Source organism: Pleurodeles waltl, chromosome 2_2, assembly GCF_031143425.1.
Source record: "Pleurodeles waltl isolate 20211129_DDA chromosome 2_2, aPleWal1.hap1.20221129, whole genome shotgun sequence".
In the NCBI taxonomy this organism is placed as follows: domain Eukaryota; kingdom Metazoa; phylum Chordata; class Amphibia; order Caudata; family Salamandridae; genus Pleurodeles; species Pleurodeles waltl.
In genome coordinates, this window is record NC_090439.1 from 223,898,307 (window position 1) to 223,917,672 (window position 19,366).

General features: G+C 49.5%; 1 protein-coding gene across 1 annotated transcript in view; it reads right to left on the reverse strand.

Moving 5' to 3' along the window:
- The window catches only part of MARCHF6 (membrane associated ring-CH-type finger 6), a 1,058,737-nt gene that overhangs the window by 155,706 nt on the left and 883,665 nt on the right, over positions 1 to 19,366 (reverse strand). The gene's annotated exons all lie outside the window — the stretch shown is intronic.

The window sequence follows — 19,366 nt, forward strand, 5'->3', positions numbered from 1 at the left end:
CAACGATGGACGAAGAAGATCAGCAGTGCAGCACAGGAGCCGAAGAGGAGTCCCAGAAGTGTTGTCCCAAGTCGGCGGTCGAGAAGCAGCTGGTTAGTGATGCTGGAAAACCACAAATAAACCTTGGCAAATGCAAGAGACGGAAAAGACGTTTTGAAAGTCTGAAGAGGACCAGCAAGGTCCAGGGGACTAGACCCAAAGAGGGGAGGCTGGGGTGACCCTCAGCAGCTGGGAAAGTCACAAGAAGAGGAGGCAGCCCCCCCACAGGCAACCTACTGGTAGCAGGCACAGGAGTCACTACGAGGCCCACTCAACACACCTGAAGAAGAGTCCCACGTCGCTGGAGCAGGAGACTGTGCATTGCATGAAGAAGTACTGGGAACCGGGGCTGCACAGGGCCTGAAGATCCTTTAGGAGGAGAACACAAGCCTTGGTAGCTGGAAGAGTTGCGGTCCACAGGGGTACTGCCCTGCAAGGAGAAGCAAGGGCTTACAGTCTCCAAAGTTGGACAGCTGGTAGAGATGACCAAGGGGTCCACTCCACACCACCACCTGTGATGCAAGATCTACGCAGTTCCAGAGGAGAGAGGATCCATGCAGCCGGTTGTCGTTACAGTTGGTGCCTGCGGATGCAGAGGAGTGACTCCTTCACTCCAAGGAAGATTCCTTCTTACATGTGCAAACTGAAGACTTGCCGCCCTCAGAGGATGCACAGCCAGGGAAATGTCGAAGTTGCTAGAAGGAGCCAGAGAAACAATGTCGCACAGCGGAGTCGTCCCTGGAGTTGCAGAATGTCGGTTCCTGGAGGGTCCAGTTGCGGTCCCTGTGGCCAGAAGATTAAGTAAATGATGCAGAGGAGCCCTGCTGGAATCTTGCACGTCGAATCTGAGGACCCACTCAAAAGGGAGACTCTAAAATGCCAAGGAAGGGGGACTGGTAACCTAGCATGGTGACCACTTATAAGGAGAGGGCTGTGATGTCACCAACCTGACCTGACCACTCAGATGCTCCCAGGGGCCCCTGGCCATCTTAGATTCAAGATGGAAGAATCGAGTGGCCACTTGGAGGAGCTCTCCTGGGGTGGTGATGGACAGGGGAGTGGTCACTCCCCTTTCCTTTGTCCAGTTTCACACCAGAGCAGTGACTGTGGGTCCCTGGACTAGCGCAAACAAGTTTATGCAAGGAGGGCACCAAATGTGCCCTTCAAAGCATACTGGGGCTTGTGGAGGCTACCCCTCCCAAGCCATGTCCCTCTTATTTCCAAGGGGAGAGGGTGTTGCCTTTCTCTCACACAGGAAATCCTTTGTTCTGCTTTTCCCTGCTTGAGCTGGTCAAGCAGCAGGAGGGCAGAAACCTGTCTGAGGGGTGGCAGCAGTGCGGGCTGCCCAGAAAACCCCAGAAGACTGGTAGGAGCAATGTTGGAGGGTCCTTTAAGGAGCCCCCAGAGTGCATCGAATTATACAACAAATACTGCCAACAGTAATAGGGTATGATTCGGACATGTTTGATACCAAACATGCCCAGGTTCGGAGTTACCATTATGTAGCTGGTAGTGACCTGTGTCCAGTAAACGGGTAATATTGCTTCCCCGCACGTACGAAGTCCAGTGTAATGGAGCTGGAGTTCGTAGGGGCACCTCTTCTCATGCAGGGGTGCCCTCACATACAGGTACCTGCACCCTGCCCTCTGGGCTAGGAGGGGTACCACAGGGGTGACTTACACTGACCTGGTGCAGTGACTCGTAGTGAAAGAGTGCATGCACCTTTTCACGCAGGTTGCAATGGCATGCCTGAAGACACATTTTGCATGGACTCCCATGAGAGGCACAATGCATGCTGCAGCCCATGGGGAACCCCTGGTTGCCCAATGCCCTGGGTACCTAAGTACCATGTACTAGGGACTTATATGGGGGCACAAGTCTGCCAATGGTGTGGGAGTGCAAAGTCCTTAGCAACCAAATTTAGGGGGATAGAGCACAATCACTGGCGTCCTGGTTAGCAGGATCCCTGTGAAAACAGCCAAATCATAATGACAGCAGGCAAAAGGTGTGGGTAACCATGTTAAAGAGGGTACTTTCCTACAGCTGTCTTAACTGAATCACAGTGGGGAGCATTTCTTCAATGAACAATTCCGTACATGACCAAAAAAAAAAAAAGAAACAACGGCACAAAGACCCTTCTCAACTACCCCACAACCCTTGGCACAATAGTTTGCCAAATCATAGTTTGACAAAGCACTAAAAGACCACTTCTATTTTGGCCTAATGGCTCAAGAATGGGGTCTGTCTCACTCTTGTTTTCTGAGGAATGTTATTTGAATGATCTAGATTCAAAGCCATACGCAAAGTACTTTATACATACCCTTACTACAGGACATGGGGATTTCCAAAGAAGTCGGTTTCTAAGTGAAACCTGAATGAGCTAACAAAAGCATGGGGACTTTGTTGGCATTCTAAAGCAAGTATTTGCATTTCTCAAAGTGAAAAGAAAAGAAGAACAAATCCAATCAATTTAACCCCTTCTGTGCCGCGGACGTAGTGGTTACGTCCCGCGGCACAGTGCTGCTGTGCCGAGGACGTAACCACTACGTCCTCGGCACACAGCCCAGAGGGAGCGCTCTCGCTCCCTCTGTGTGCTTCCCCCCACCCCCCCAAAGTCAGGGATGGAAGGGGAAGCCCTTCCCCTTCCACCCCGACCCCCCCACAATGACGTCAGCGCGCGATCGCGCGCTGACTTCATTATGGGGATTTCGCCGCACAGGAAGCCATTTGCTTCCTGTGCGGCGACGAGGAAAGAGGTGAGTTCCTCTTCCCGGTGGGTGGGGGGTTTGGGCTAAAGAGGCACCGGGGGAAAGGAAAGGCTTTTCCTTTCCCCCGGTGTCTCTTTGAGCATTCCTGCTGCCCGATCGCATTGCGATCGGGCAGCAGGAATGCCCACTAGACACCAGGGATTTTTTTTTGTTGTTGTTTGCTCGTGTTTCTTGCTGGCGGGGAGCGGCCCCTTGGGCAAGGGTCGCTCCCCTTGTGGGGGCAATTAGTTACGGCCATTTCTGCCCCCCTTGGGGGCAGATTGGCCTACTTTTTAGGCGGATCTGCCCCCAAGGGGGGCAGAAACCACTGGATCACCGGGGAATTATATTTTCTGTGCAGGTATGTTGGGAGGGGGTGCCCCCTTGGGCAAGGGGCGCCCCCCCCAAGGGGGCAGAGAACTGTTGGCCATTTCTGCCCCCCTTGGGGGCAGATCGGCCTATTTTTTTTAGGTCCATCTGCCCCCAAGGGGGGCAGAAGCCACTTAGGCACCAGGGATTGTGTGTGTAGTGGATGGGGGGGCGCCCCCTTGGGCAAGGGTCGCTCCCCTTTGGGGGGCATGTCTTTTAGGGCCATTTCTGCCCCCCTTGAGGGCAGATCAGCCTATTATTTTTAGGTTGATCTGCCCCAAGGGGGGCAGAAACCACTAGAACGCCAGGGATGTTTTTTTATGTGTTTATTTTTGTGGGGGGGCGTCCCCATGGGCACGGGGCGCCCCCCCAAGGGGGGCATTGACCTGTTGGCCCTTTCTGCCCCCCCTGGGGGCAGATGGGCCTATTTTTCTAGACCCACCTGCCCCCAAGGGGGGCAGAAGCCACGTAGACACCAGGGATAGTGTGTGTGTGTGTGTGTGTGTTAGTGGATGGCGGGGGGCTTGGGCAAGGGTCGCCCCCCACTTTGGGGGCACATGTACCCAGGCCATTTCTGCACCCCTTGGAGACAGATCAGCCTATTATTTTTAGGCTGATCTGCCCCCAAGGGGGGCAGAAACCACTAGAACGCCAGGGATTTTTTTTTATGTGTTTATTTTTGTGGGGGGGTGTCCCCTTGGGCACGGGGCGCCCCCCCAAGGGGGGCATTGACCTGTTGGCCATTTCTGCCCCCCCTGGGGGCAGATGGGCCTATTTTTCTAGACCCACCTGCCCCCAAGGGGGGCAGAAGCCACGTAGACACCAGGGATAGTGTGTGTGTGTGTGTGTGTGTGTTAGTGGATGGGGGGGGGGGGCTTGGGCAAGGGTCGCCCCCCACTTTGGGGGCACATGTACCCAGGCCATTTCTGCACCCCTTGGAGACCGATCAGCCTATTATTTTTAGGCTGATCTGCCCCCAAGGGGGGCAGAAACCACTAGAACGCCAGGGTTTTTTTTTTATGTGTTTATTTTTGTGGGGGGGCGTCCCCTTGGGCACGGGGCGCCCCCCCAAGGGGGGCATTGACCTGTTGGCCATTTCTGCCCCCCCTGGGGGCAGATGGGCCTATTTTTCTAGACCCACCTGCCCCCAAGGGGGGCAGAAGCCACGTAGACACCAGGGATAGTGTGTGTGTGTGTGTGTGTGTTAGTGGATGGGGGGGGGCTTGGGCAAGGGTCGCCCCCCACTTTGGGGGCACATGTACCCAGGCCATTTCTGCACCCCTTGGAGACAGATCAGCCTATTATTTTTAGGCTGATCTGCCCCCAAGGGGGGCAGAAACCACTAGAACGCCAGGGATTTTTTTTTATGTGTTTATTTTTGTGGGGGGGCGTCCCCTCGGGCACGGGGCGCCCCCCCAAGGGGGGCATTGACCTGTTGGCCATTTCTGCCCCCCCTGGGGGCAGATGGGCCTATTTTTCTAGACCCACCTGCCCCCAAGGGGGGCAGAAGCCACGTAGACACCAGGGATAGTGTGTGTGTGTGTGTGTGTTAGTGGATGGGGGGGGGCTTGGGCAAGGGTCGCCCCCCACTTTGGGGGCACATGTACCCAGGCCATTTCTGCACCCCTTGGAGACAGATCAGCCTATTATTTTTAGGCTGATCTGCCCCCAAGGGGGGCAGAAACCACTAGAACGCCAGGGTTTTTTTTTTATGTGTTTATTTTTGTGGGGGGGCGTCCCCTTGGGCACGGGGCGCCCCCCCAAGGGGGGCATTGACCTGTTGGCCATTTCTGCCCCCCCCGGGGGCAGATGGGCCTATTTTTCTAGACCCACCTGCCCCCAAGGGGGGCAGAAGCCACGTAGACACCAGGGATAGTGTGTGTGTGTGTGTGTGTTAGTGGATGGGGGGGGGCTTGGGCAAGGGTCGCCCCCCACTTTGGGGGCACATGTACCCAGGCCATTTCTGCACCCCTTGGAGACAGATCAGCCTATTATTTTTAGGCTGATCTGCCCCCAAGGGGGGCAGAAACCACTAGAACGCCAGGGATTTTTTTTTATGTGTTTATTTTTGTGGGGGGGCATCCCCTCGGGCACGGGGCGCCCCCCCAAGGGGGGCATTGACCTGTTGGCCATTTCTGCCCCCCCTGGGGGCAGATGGGCCTATTTTTCTAGACCCACCTGCCCCCAAGGGGGGCAGAAGCCACGTAGACACCAGGGATAGTGTGTGTGTGTGTGTGTGTTAGTGGATGGGGGGGGGTTTGGGCAAGGGTCGCCCCCCACTTTGGGGGCACATGTACCCAGGCCATTTCTGCACCCCTTGGAGACAGATCAGCCTATTATTTTTAGGCTGATCTGCCCCCAAGGGGGGCAGAAACCACTAGAACGCCAGGGATTTTTTTTTATGTGTTTATTTTTGTGGGGGGGCGTCCCCTCGGGCACGGGGCACCCCCCCAAGGGGGGCATTGACCTGTTGGCCATTTCTGCCCCCCCTGGGGGCAGATGGGCCTATTTTTCTAGACCCACCTGCCCCCAAGGGGGGCAGAAGCCACGTAGACACCAGGGATAGTGTGTGTGTGTGTGTGTGTGTTAGTGGATGGGGGGGGGGCTTGGGCAAGGGTCGCCCCCCACTTTGGGGGCACATGTACCCAGGCCATTTCTGCACCCCTTGGAGACAGATCAGCCTATTATTTTTAGGCTGATCTGCCCCCAAGGGGGGCAGAAACCACTAGAACGCCAGGGATTTTTTTTTATGTGTTTATTTTTGTGGGGGGGCGTCCCCTTGGTCACGGGGCGCCCCCCCAAGGGGGGCATTGACCTGTTGGCCATTTCTACACCCCCTGGGGGCAGATGGGCCTATTTTCTTAGGCCCACCTGCCCCCAAGGGGGCAGAAGCCACTTAGGCACCAGGGATAGTGTTGTGTGTGTTTTTTTTGTTTTTTTTTGTTTGAGGGCTGTCCCCTTTGGCAAGGGTCGCTCTCCATGGGGACACAGTACTAAAGGTATTTTCTGGCTTCCTTGGGGCAGACAGGCCTATTTTTTTAGTAGGCCCATCTGCCCCTATGACAGAATCCACTTAGGCACCAATTTCTAAAATGTTTGATGGTGGGGTGTTTGTCAACTGAAGAAGTCTTTGCATTTGTGATAAAAAAAAAATTCCTCCTTTTTGTTCTAGTTCAAAGCTTTTGCTTTATTTGCTGTGGCTCCTTGCGGTTTTGGCGGTGGTTGACCTGCAGTTTGCACAGTTGCATGTTTTAGGTAAGTAAAAACAATTTACTCCAAAGGAGTATTGTTGCCATGCATGAATGACATGTTTGTAGGGGGTGTACTAAATGCAGGATTGTGTGTGAAATTGTCCTTAGGTTTGTGCACAATGATATTTGTTGTGTCTTATTTCTAATTTGCCTTTCTTTCTTTCTTTTTAGTCGGATATCATTGGTGATTGCTGTGTAGTTGCTGGTGAATCAAGCTTTTTCAGGCAAGTGAGCGGTATAGTTTTTGAGTTTGTAACTCTTACTAACAAAGCTACACTTTGTTACTTGTCTTACACAGTGCTGGTTGTTGGTGGTGAATTTGTCCAGTTAATTTTAGCAGGAGAGATCATGGCTAGCCGCAGGATGACCGCTCAGCAGGTGGTTGGTATGCTTTTTGAGTCACAGTCTGATCATGACTATGAGACGGACTCTGCATCTGAGGCAGAGGAGGAAGTCAGAGATTCTGGCAGTGATGTTTCTGTTGGAGGGGAATCTTCTGATGATGAAGCCACACTCAGTGCAGATGAAGGTTCTGTTTTAGAGGAGGACATTGATGTGCCAATAGTGCAGCAACCTGGGGCTGAAAGGTTTCCCGTTAGAAGACCTGATGTCTGGGTTGCCCCAAACATGGAGCAGCCAGAGTTGCCTGCCTTTACTGGTCTCCCGGGGTGTAACGCCAATACAGAGAACTTTATGCCTATCAATTTCTTTGAGTTATTCATGGATGATGTGTTTTTGGAAGAGATTGTTGAGCAGACTAATTTGTATGCGGAGCAGCATTTGAGGGACAACGCTGCTAGACTTAGGCCACACTCTAGAGCTGCCCAGTGGATTCCCACAAATTTGGAGGAGCTAAAAAAGTTTTTGGGTTTGACTTTTTTGATGGGGTTGATAAGGAAGCCGTCACTGGCTTCTTATTGGTCTACTAGTCCCTTGATGGCAACAGCTATATTTCCAGCTACCATGAGTCGTAATCGGTATTTGCTTCTTCTTAGGATGCTGCATTTTGTTGACAATGCATTAGCCTTGCCACGAGATCACCCAGATTCTGACCGTCTTTTTAAGATTAGGCCTGTCCTTGATCATTTTGTAGATCGGTTTTCGGAGGTCTATGTTCCAGGCAAAGAGATAAGTGTGGACGAGTCTTTGGTCCTCTTCAAGGGTCGTTTGGTTTTTAGGCAGTACATTCCTAGCAAAAGGGCACGATATGGAATTAAATTGTATATGCTGTCTGAAAGTAGGACAGGATATGTGTATAGTTTCCGTGTGTACACTGGTAGGGATTCCAATATTGACCCCCCTGGTTGTCCTCCCACTTTTGGAGTTACTGAGAAAATAGTGTGGGATCTTGGTAGACGACTGTTCAACAAAGGTCACCATTTGTATGTAGATAACTTCTACACTGGTGTGCAGTTGTTCAAGGAATTGTTTAGAGTGGACACAGTTGCTTGTGGCACAATCCGTTCTAACCGGAAAGGCTATCCAAGGGAGCTTGTCTGTAAAAAACTTGAGAGGGGACAGTGCTGTGCCTTGCGGAACGAGGAGCTGCTAGCTTTGAAATTTTCAGACAAGAGGGATGTCTACATGCTAAGTACCATCCATTATGAGAGTACTTCCCCTGTGACTGTTTGGGGCCAGGTTGCTGAAGTGTGCAAACCTGTGTGCATTTTAGATTATAATAAGCACATGGGAGGTGTAGATAGAGTTGACCAGAGGTTGGAACCTTATACTGCTATTCGTAAGTCTTATGTTTGGTATAAGAAGTTAGCACTTCACCTCTTCCACTTAGCAACCTTCAATGCTTTTATTGTGTTTAGGGATAGGTCTCCAGACTCAAAGATGACATTTGTGAAATTTCAGGAGTCAGTGATAGAGAGCCTTATTGTGGTGGAACAGGCCAGAGTTCCTAGAGAAGCAGTGGTGGAGGATGTGGCTAGATTGAAAGATCGCCACTTTGCTGAGCACATTCCTCCCACACCCAAAAAAGACTTTCCAGCTAAGAAATGTAGAGTGTGTTTTCGAAGAGGTATCCGGAGGGAGACTCGAATGTACTGCTCAGATTGTCCTTCAAAGCCTGGGCTGTGTGTCAGTGCTTGTTTTAAGAATTACCACACCCAGAAGAATTTCTGGGAACAACCATGAGTGTAAACTCATGTCTGTTTTGTATTTTCATGTGTTTAGTTTCATGGTTAGCATTTCTGTCATGTTGTTAGTTAGAGCTTTTGTGTTTGTTGTTTTGTAATTCTTTCTACTTAGTTAGGGGTTCCTCTGTTAAAAAAAAAAAATATATGATGCCATTGTGTGTGGAGTGGGGCTTGGCTGAGACTGTACATATTGACTTGATGTTGGCTACTGCAACACACTGCAAGCCAAACACCAGTCCACACACTCCCATCAGCTGGTGTGATTGTTGTATCAGGCATGTGGGCGTATGTAAGTGATGGGCCCTTGAGTGGCGCTGTCTGTCGATGTGAGTGTTGTAATGTGCTGGGCCCGTGGCTGGCGGTGTGAATGGACTTGTGTGTGTCATGTATGAAAGTTGTGTGAATGGACTGTAAAGCGGTTGGTGCCTTGTCGCGGCTTTACAGCTCACGAGCTGTGAGTCATTGGTTCAGTTTTTTGCCTTTCCGTTACTAACAGTGCTTTTCATTTTTGTGAAAGCTCTTGTTAGTAAAATTTGATCCACTGAACCATCACTCACCCTCGTGCCAAATCCAACCAGTATGTGTGGTAAAAATGACCAAACCTGCTCCGCTGTAATCAGGCGTCGCAGCACACCTATGACACGCTAGGTGCCTCAGGTGGGACCCCGATGATGAAGCATGCCACCAACTTGGTTGGTGGGTGAGGGGTCTTTTTCACATAACCTAAGTGTGTTTCTTTTCAAAATTTTAGTGTTTGGCACATCACGGACGTATGTGGGCACATCAAAACGATATATTACAAAACTACCTGTGTTTGGGGGGGGAGAGGGCACCTATGTTTTTGGTCCTGTGTGCGGCCTTCATCTAGGGAAACCTACCAAACCCAGACATTTTTTAAAACTAGACACCCCAAGGAGTCTAGGGAGGAGTGGCTTGCGTGGATCCCCCAACATTTTCTTACCCAGACTCCTCTGTAAACCTCAAAATGTGCTTAAAAAAAGCATATTTTCCTGACTTTTCTTCGTACGATCACCACTCCAGCACAAAATTCCTACTCCCCAGTGTTCCCCTCAGTCTCCCAAATAAAATGACACCTCACGTATGTGGGTCCCCAAAGCAGAGTCAGTCTAAAGATGTATAAAAGAATATGTCCTTATAAACTCGCAGTACTATCCCCTGTATCTCTACAAGTTTTGGGCCTTATTCTGTTGGAGGCACCTGGCCCACCCACACAACTGAGGTATCATTTTTATCGGGAGACTTGGGGGAACGCTGGGTGGAAGGAAATTTGTGGCTCCACTCAGATTCCAGAACTTTCTGTCACCGAAATGTGTGAAAAATGCGTTTTTTTTAGCCAATATTTGAGGTTTGCAAAGGATTCTGGGTAACAGAACCTGGTCCGAGCCCCGCCAGTCACCCCTCCTTGGATTCCCCTAGGTCTCTAGTTTTCAGAAATGTACAGGTTTGGTAGGTTTCCCTAGGTGCCGGCTGAGCTAGAGGCCAAAATCTACAGGTAGTCACTTCGCAAAAAACACCTCTGTTTTCTTCCAAAATTTTGGTGGTGTCCACGTTGCGCTTTGGGGCGTTTCCTGTCGCGGGCGCTAGGCCTACCCACGCAAGTGAGGTATCATTTTTATCGGGAGACTTGGGGGAACGCTGGGTGGAAGGAAATTTGTGGCTCCTCCCAGATTCCAGAACTTTCTGCCACAGAAATGTGAGGAACATGTGTTTTTTTAGCCAATTTTTGAGCTTTGCAAAGGATTCTGGGTAACAGAACCTGGTCCGAGCCCCGCCAGTCACCCCTCCTTGGATTCCCCTAGGTCTCTAGTTTTCAGAAATGCACAGGTTTGGTAGGTTTCCCTAGGTGGCGGCTGAGCTACAGGCCAAAATCTACAGGTAGGCACTTTGCTAAAAACAGGTCTGTTTTCTGTGATGTGTCCACGTTGCGCTTTGGGGCGTTTCCTGTCGCGGGCGCTAGGCCTACCCACACAAGTGAGGTATCATTTTTATCGGGAGACGTGGGGGAACGCTGGGTGGAAGGAAATTTGTGGCTCCTCTCAGATTCCAGAACTTTCTGCCACAGAAATGTGAGGAACATGTGTTTTTTTAGCCACTTTTTGAGCTGTGTGTTAGTGGATGGGGGGGGGGCTTGGGCAAGGGTCGCCCCCCACTTTGGGGGCACATGTACCCAGGCCATTTCTGCACCCCTTGGAGACAGATCAGCCTATTATTTTTAGGCTGATCTGCCCCCAAGGGGGGCAGAAACCACTAGAACGCCAGGGATTTTTTTTTATGTGTTTATTTTTGTGGGGGGGGGCGTCCCCTTGGTCACGGGGCGCCCCCCCAAGGGGGGCATTGACCTGTTGGCCATTTCTACACCCCCTGGGGGCAGATGGGCCTATTTTCTTAGGCCCACCTGCCCCCAAGGGGGCAGAAGCCACTTAGGCACCAGGGATAGTGTTGTGTGTGTTTTTTTTGTTTTTTTTTGTTTGAGGGCTGTCCCCTTTGGCAAGGGTCGCTCTCCATGGGGACACAGTACTAAAGGTATTTTCTGGCTTCCTTGGGGCAGACAGGCCTATTTTTTTAGTAGGCCCATCTGCCCCTATGACAGAATCCACTTAGGCACCAATTTCTAAAATGTTTGATGGTGGGGTGTTTGTCAACTGAAGAAGTCTTTGCATTTGTGATAAAAAAAAAATTCCTCCTTTTTGTTCTAGTTCAAAGCTTTTGCTTTTTCCGTGTGTACACTGGTAGGGATTCCAATATTGACCCCCCTGGTTGTCCTCCCACTTTTGGAGTTACTGAGAAAATAGTGTGGGATCTTGGTAGACGACTGTTCAACAAAGGTCACCATTTGTATGTAGATAACTTCTACACTGGTGTGCAGTTGTTCAAGGAATTGTTTAGAGTGGACACAGTTGCTTGTGGCACAATCCGTTCTAACCGGAAAGGCTATCCAAGGGAGCTTGTCTGTAAAAAACTTGAGAGGGGACAGTGCTGTGCCTTGCGGAACGAGGAGCTGCTAGCTTTGAAATTTTCAGACAAGAGGGATGTCTACATGCTAAGTACCATCCATGATGAGAGTACTTCCCCTGTGACTGTTTGGGGCCAGGTTGCTGAAGTGCGCAAACCTGTGTGCATTTTAGATTATAATAAGCACATGGGAGGTGTAGATAGAGTTGACCAGAGGTTGGAACCTTATACTGCTATTCGTAAGTCTTATGTTTGGTATAAGAAGTTAGCACTTCACCTCTTCCACTTAGCAACCTTCAATGCTTTTATTGTGTTTAGGGATAGGTCTCCAGACTCAAAGATGACATTTGTGAAATTTCAGGAGTCAGTGATAGAGAGCCTTATTGTGGTGGAACAGGCCAGAGTTCCTAGAGAAGCAGTGGTGGAGGATGTGGCTAGATTGAAAGATCGCCACTTTGCTGAGCACATTCCTCCCACACCCAAAAAAGACTTTCCAGCTAAGAAATGTAGAGTGTGTTTTCGAAGAGGTATCCGGAGGGAGACTCGAATGTACTGCCCAGATTGTCCTTCAAAGCCTGGGCTGTGTGTCGGTGCTTGTTTTAAGAATTACCACACCCAGAATAATTTCTGGGAACAACCATGAGTGTAAACTCATGTCTGTTTTGTATTTTCATGTGTTTAGTTTCATGGTTAGCATTTCTGTCATGTTGTTAGTTAGAGCTTTTGTGTTTGTTGTTTTGTAATTCTTTCTACTTAGTTAGGGGTTCCTCTGTTAAAAAAAAAAAAAATATGATGCCATTGTGTGTGGAGTGGGGCTTGGCTGAGACTGTACATATTGACTTGATGTTGGCTACTGCAACACACTGCAAGCCAAACACCAGTCCACACACTCCCATCAGCTGGTATGATTGTTGTATCAGGCATGTGGGCGTATGTAAGTGATGGGCCCTTGAGTGGCGCTGTCTGTCGATGTGAGTGTTGTAATGTGCTGGGCCCGTGGCTGGCGGTGTGAATGGCCTTGTGTGTGTCATGTATGAAAGTTGTGTGAATGGACTGTAAAGCGGTTGGTGCCTTGTCGCGGCTTTACAGCTCACGAGCTGTGAGTCATTGGTTCAGTTTTTTGCCTTTCAGTTACTAACAGTGCTTTTCATTTTTGTGAAAGCTCTTGTTAGTAAAATTTGATCCACTGAACCATCACTCACCCTCGTGCCAAATCCAACCAGTATGTGTGGTAAAAATGACCAAACCTGCTCCGCTGTAATCAGGCGTCGCAGCACACCTATGACACGCTAGGTGCCTCAGGTGGGACCCCGATGATGAAGCATGCCACCAACTTGGTTGGTGGGTGAGGGGTCTTTTTCACATAACCTAAGTGTGTTTCTTTTCAAAATTTTAGTGTTTGGCACATCACGGACGTATGTGGGCACATCAAAACGATATATTACAAAACTACCTGTGTTTGGGGGGGGAGAGGGCACCTATGTTTTTGGTCCTGTGTGCGGCCTTCATCTAGGGAAACCTACCAAACCCAGACATTTTTTTAAACTAGACACCCCAAGGAGTCTAGGGAGGAGTGGCTTGCGTGGATCCCCCAACATTTTCTTACCCAGACTCCTCTGTAAACCTCAAAATGTGCTTAAAAAAAGCATATTTTCCTGACTTTTCTTCGTACGATCACCACTCCAGCACAAAATTCCTACTCCCCAGTGTTCCCCTCAGTCTCCCAAATAAAATGACACCTCACGTATGTGGGTCCCCAAAGCAGAGTCAGTCTAAAGATGTATAAAAGAATATGTCCTTATAAACTCGCAGTACTATCCCCTGTATCTCTACAAGTTTTGGGCCTTATTCTGTTGGAGGCACCTGGCCCACCCACACAACTGAGGTATCATTTTTATCGGGAGACTTGGGGGAACGCTGGGTGGAAGGAAATTTGTGGCTCCACTCAGATTCCAGAACTTTCTGTCACCGAAATGTGTGAAAAATGCGTTTTTTTAGCCAATATTTGAGGTTTGGAAAGGATTCTGGGTAACAGAACCTGGTCAGAGCCCCTCAAGTCACCCCATCTTGGATTCCCCTAGGTCTCTAGTTTTCAGAAATGCACAGGTTTGGTAGGTTTCCCTAGGTGCTGGCTGAGCTACAGGCCAAAAACTACAGGTAGGCACTGTTTTCAATGAAAAAATGTGATGTGTCCACGCTGCGCTTTGGGGCGTTTCCTGTCGCGGGCGCTAGGCCTACCCACGCAAGTGAGGTATCATTTTTATCGGGAGACGTGGGGGAACGCTGGGTGGAAGGAAATTTGTGGCTCCTCTCAGATTCCAGAACTTTCTGCCACAGAAATGTGAGGAACATGTGTTTTTTTAGCCAAATTTTGAGCTTTGCAAAGGATTCTGGGTAACAGAACCTGGTCCGAGCCCCGCCAGTCACCCCTCCTTGGATTCCCCTAGGTCTCTAGTTTTCAGAAATGCACAGGTTTGGTAGGTTTCCCTAGGTGGCGGCTGAGCTACAGGCCAAAATCTACAGGTAGGCACTTTGCTAAAAACAGGTCTGTTTTCTGTGATGTGTCCACGTTGCGCTTTGGGGCGTTTCCTGTCGCGGGCGCTAGGCCTACCCACACAAGTGAGGTATCATTTTTATCGGGAGACGTGGGGGAACGCTGGGTGGAAGGAAATTTGTGGCTCCTCTCAGATTCCAGAACTTTCTGCCACAGAAATGTGAGGAACATGTGTTTTTTTAGCCAATTTTTGAGCTTTGCAAAGGATTCTGGGTAACAGAACCTGGTCCGAGCCCCGCCAGTCACCCCTCCTTGGATTCCCCTAGGTCTCTAGTTTTCAGAAATGTACAGGTTTGGTAGGTTTCCCTAGGTGCCGGCTGAGCTAGAGGCCAAAATCTACAGGTAGTCACTTCGCAAAAAACACCTCTGTTTTCTTCCAAAATTTTGGTGGTGTCCACGTTGCGCTTTGGGGCGTTTCCTGTCGCGGGCGCTAGGCCTACCCACGCAAGTGAGGTATCATTTTTATCGGGAGACTTGGGGGAACGCTGGGTGGAAGGAAATTTGTGGCTCCTCCCAGATTCCAGAACTTTCTGCCACAGAAATGTGAGGAACATGTGTTTTTTTAGCCAATTTTTGAGCTTTGCAAAGGATTCTGGGTAACAGAACCTGGTCCGAGCCCCGCCAGTCACCCCTCCTTGGATTCCCCTAGGTCTCTAGTTTTCAGAAATGCACAGGTTTGGTAGGTTTCCCTAGGTGGCGGCTGAGCTACAGGCCAAAATCTACAGGTAGGCACTTTGCTAAAAACAGGTCTGTTTTCTGTGATGTGTCCACGTTGCGCTTTGGGGCGTTTCCTGTCGCGGGCGTTAGGCCTACCCACACAAGTGAGGTATCATTTTTATCGGGAGACGTGGGGGAACGCTGGGTGGAAGGAAATTTGTGGCTCCTCTCAGATTCCAGAACTTTCTGCCACAGAAATGTGAGGAACATGTGTTTTTTTAGCCAATTTTTTAGCTTTGCAAAGGATTCTGGGTAACAGAACCTGGTCCGAGCCCCGCCAGTCACCCCTCCTTGGATTCCCCTAGGTCTCTAGTTTTCAGAAATGTACAGGTTTGGTAGGTTTCCCTAGGTGGCGGCTGAGCTACAGGCCAAAATCTACAGGTAGGCACTTCGCTAAAAACAGGTCTGTTTTCTTCCAAAATGTTGGTGGTGTCCACGTTGCGCTTTGGGGCGTTTCCTGTCGCGGGCGCTAGGCCTACCCACGCAAGTGAGGTATCATTTTTATCGGGAGACTTGGGGGAACGCTGGGTGGAAGGAAATTTGTGGCTCCTCCCAGATTCCAGAACTTTCTGCCACAGAAATGTGAGGAACATGTGTTTTTTTAGCCAATTTTTGAGCTTTGCAAAGGATTCTGGGTAACAGAACCTGGTCCGAGCCCCGCCAGTCACCCCTCCTTGGATTCCCCTAGGTCTCTAGTTTTCAGAAATGCACAGGTTTGGTAGGTTTCCCTAGGTGGCGGCTGAGCTACAGGCCAAAATCTACAGGTAGGCACTTTGCTAAAAACAGGTCTGTTTTCTGTGATGTGTCCACGTTGCGCTTTGGGGCGTTTCCTGTCGCGGGCGTTAGGCCTACCCACACAAGTGAGGTATCATTTTTATCGGGAGACGTGGGGGAACGCTGGGTGGAAGGAAATTTGTGGCTCCTCTCAGATTCCAGAACTTTCTGCCACAGAAATGTGAGGAACATGTGTTTTTTTAGCCAATTTTTTAGCTTTGCAAAGGATTCTGGGTAACAGAACCTGGTCCGAGCCCCGCCAGTCACCCCTCCTTGGATTCCCCTAGGTCTCTAGTTTTCAGAAATGCACAGGTTTGGTAGGTTTCCCTAGGTGGCGGCTGAGCTACAGGCCAAAATCTACAGGTAGGCACTTCGCTAAAAACAGGTCTGTTTTCTTCCAAAATGTTGGTGGTGTCCACGTTGCGCTTTGGGGCGTTTCCTGTCGCGGGCGCTAGGCCTACCCACGCAAGTGAGGTATCATTTTTATCGGGAGACTTGGGGGAACGCTGGGTGGAAGGAAATTTGTGGCTCCTCCCAGATTCCAGAACTTTCTGCCACAGAAATGTGAGGAACATGTGTTTTTTTAGCCAATTTTTGAGCTTTGCAAAGGATTCTGGGTAACAGAACCTGGTCCGAGCCCCGCCAGTCACCCCTCCTTGGATTCCCCTAGGTCTCTAGTTTTCAGAAATGCACAGGTTTGGTAGGTTTCCCTAGGTGGCGGCTGAGCTACAGGCCAAAATCTACAGGTAGGCACTTTGCTAAAAACAGGTCTGTTTTCTGTGATGTGTCCACGTTGCGCTTTGGGGCGTTTCCTGTCGCGGGCGCTAGGCCTACCCACACAAGTGAGGTATCATTTTTATCGGGAGACGTGGGGGAACGCTGGGTGGAAGGAAATTTGTGGCTCCTCTCAGATTCCAGAACTTTCTGCCACAGAAATGTGAGGAACGTGTTTTTTTAGCCAATTTTTGAGATTTGCTAAGGATTCTGGGTAACAGAACCTGGTCCGAGCCCCGCCAGTCACCCCTCCTTGGATTCCCCTAGGTCTCTAGTTTTCAGAAATGTACAGGTTTGGTAGGTTTCCCTAGGTGCCGGCTGAGCTAGAGGCCAAAATCTGCAGGTAGTCACTTCGCAAAAAACACCTCTGTTTTCTTCCAAAATTTTGGTGGTGTCCACGTTGCGCTTTGGGGTGTTTCCTGTCGCGGGCGCTAGGCCTACCCACGCAAGTGAGGTATCATTTTTATCGGGAGACTTGGGGGAACGCTGGGTGGAAGGAAATTTGTGGCTCCTCTCAGATTCCAGAACTTTCTGTCACTCAAATGTGAGGAAAATGCGTTTTTTTAGCCAAAATATGAGGTTTGCAAAGGATTCTGGGTAACAGAACCTGGTCCGAGCCCCGCCAGTCACCCCTCCTTGGATTCCCCTAGGTCTCTAGTTTTCAGAAATGCACAGGTTTGGTAGGTTTCCCTAGGTGGCGGCTGAGGTAGAGGCCAAAATCTACAGGTAGGCACTTTGCTAAAAACAGGTCTGTTTTCTGTGATGTGTCCACGTTGCGCTTTGGGGCGTTTCCTGTCGCGGGCGCTAGGCCTACCCACACAAGTGAGGTATCATTTTTATCGGGAGACTTGGGGGAACGCTGGGTGGAAGGAAATTTGTGGCTCCTCCCAGATTCCAGAACTTTCTGCCACAGAAATGTGAGGAACATGTGTTTTTTTAGCCAATTTTTGAGCTTTGCAAAGGATTCTGGGTAACAGAACCTGGTCCGAGCCCCGCCAGTCACCCCTCCTTGGATTCCCCTAGGTCTCTAGTTTTCAGAAATGCACAGGTTTGGTAGGTTTCCCTAGGTGGTGGCTGAGCTAGAGGCCAAAATCTACAGGTAGGCACTTTGCTAAAAACAGGTCTGTTTTCTGTGATGTGTCCACGTTGCGCTTTGGGGCGTTTCCTGTCGCGGGCGCTAGGCCTACCCACACAAGTGAGGTATCATTTTTATCGGGAGACGTGGGGGAACGCTGGGTGGAAGGACATTTGTGGCTCCTCTCAGATTCCAGCACTTTCTGCCACAGAAATGTGAGGAACATGTGTTTTTTTAGCCAATTTTTGAGCTTTGCAAAGGATTCTGGGTAACAGAACCTGGTCCGAGCCACACAAATCACCCCATCTTGGATTCCCCTAGGTCTCTAGTTTTCAGAAATGCACAGGTTTGGTAGGTTTCCCTAGGTGGCGGCTGAGCTAGAGGCCAAAATCTACAGGTAGGCACTTTGCTAAAAACAGGTCTGTTTTCTGTGATGTGTCCACATTGCGCTTTGGGGTGTTTCCTGTCGCGGGCGCTAGGCCTACCCACACAAGTGAGGTATCATTTTTATCGGGAGACGTGGGGGAACGCTGGGTGGAAGGAAATTTGTGGCTCCTCTCAGATTCCAGAACTTTCTGCCACAGAAATGTGAGGAACATGTGTTTTTTTAGCCAAATTTTGAGGTTTGCAAAGGATTCTGGGTAACAGAACCTGGTCCGAGCCACACAAATCACCCCATCTTGGATTCCCCTAGGTCTCTAGTTTTCAGAAATGCACAGGTTTGGTAGGTTTCCCTAGGTGGCGGCTGAGCTAGAGGCCAAAATCTACAGGTAGGCACTTTGCTAAAAACAGGTCTGTTTTCTGTGATGTGTCCACGTTGCGCTTTGGTGCGTTTCCTGTCGCGGGCGCTAGGCCTACCCACACAAGTGAGGTATCATTTTTATCGGGAGACTTGGGGGAACATAGAATAGCAAAACAAGTGTTATTGCCCCTTGTCTTTCTCTACATTTTTCCCTTCCAAATGTAAGACAGTGTGTAAAAAAGACGTCTATTTGAGAAATGCCCGGTAATTCACATGCTAGTATGGGCAGCCCGGAATTCAGAGATGTGCAAATAACCACTGCTTCTCAACACCTTATCTTGTGCCCATTTTGGAAATACAAAGGTTTTCTTGATAGCTATTTTTTACTCTTTATATTTCAGCAAATGAATTGCTGTATACCCGGCATAGAATGAAAACCCACTGCAGGGTGCAGGTCATTTATTGGCTCTGGGTACCTAGAGTTCTTGATGAACCTACAAGCCCTATATATCCCCGCAACCAGAAGAGTCCAGCAGACGTAACGGTATATTGCTTTCGAAAATCTGACATTGCAGGAAAAAGTTACAGAGTAAAACTTAGAGAAAAATTGATGTTTTTTTCACCTCAATTTCAATATTTTTCTTTTTCAGTTGCTATTTTCTGTAGGAAACCCTTGTAGGATCTACACAAATTACCCCTTGCTGAATTCAGAATTTTGTCTACTTTTCAGAAATGTTGCGGTTTATGGGATCCAGCGTTGGTTTCATGCCCATTTCTGTCACTGACTGGAAGGAGGCTGAAAGCACAAAAAATCGTAAAAATGGGGTATGTCCCAGTAAAATGCCAAAATTGGGTTGAAAAATTGGGTTTTCTGATTCAAGTCTGCCTGTTCCTGAAAGCTGGGAAGCTGGTGATTTTATCACCGCAAACCCTTTGTTGATGCCCTTTTCAGGGAAAAAACCACAAGCCTTCTTCTGCAGCCCATTTTTCCAATTTTTTTAAAAAAAATGAAATTTTCACTGTTTTTTGGCTAATTTCTTGGCCTCCTTCTGGGGAACCCACAAAGTCTGGGTACCTCTAGAATCCCTAGGATGTTGGAAAAAAAGGACGCAAATTTGGCATGGGTAGCTTATGTGAACAAAAAGTTATGAGGGCCTAAGCGCGAACTGCTCCAAATAGCCAAAAAAAGGCTCGGCACAGGAGGGGG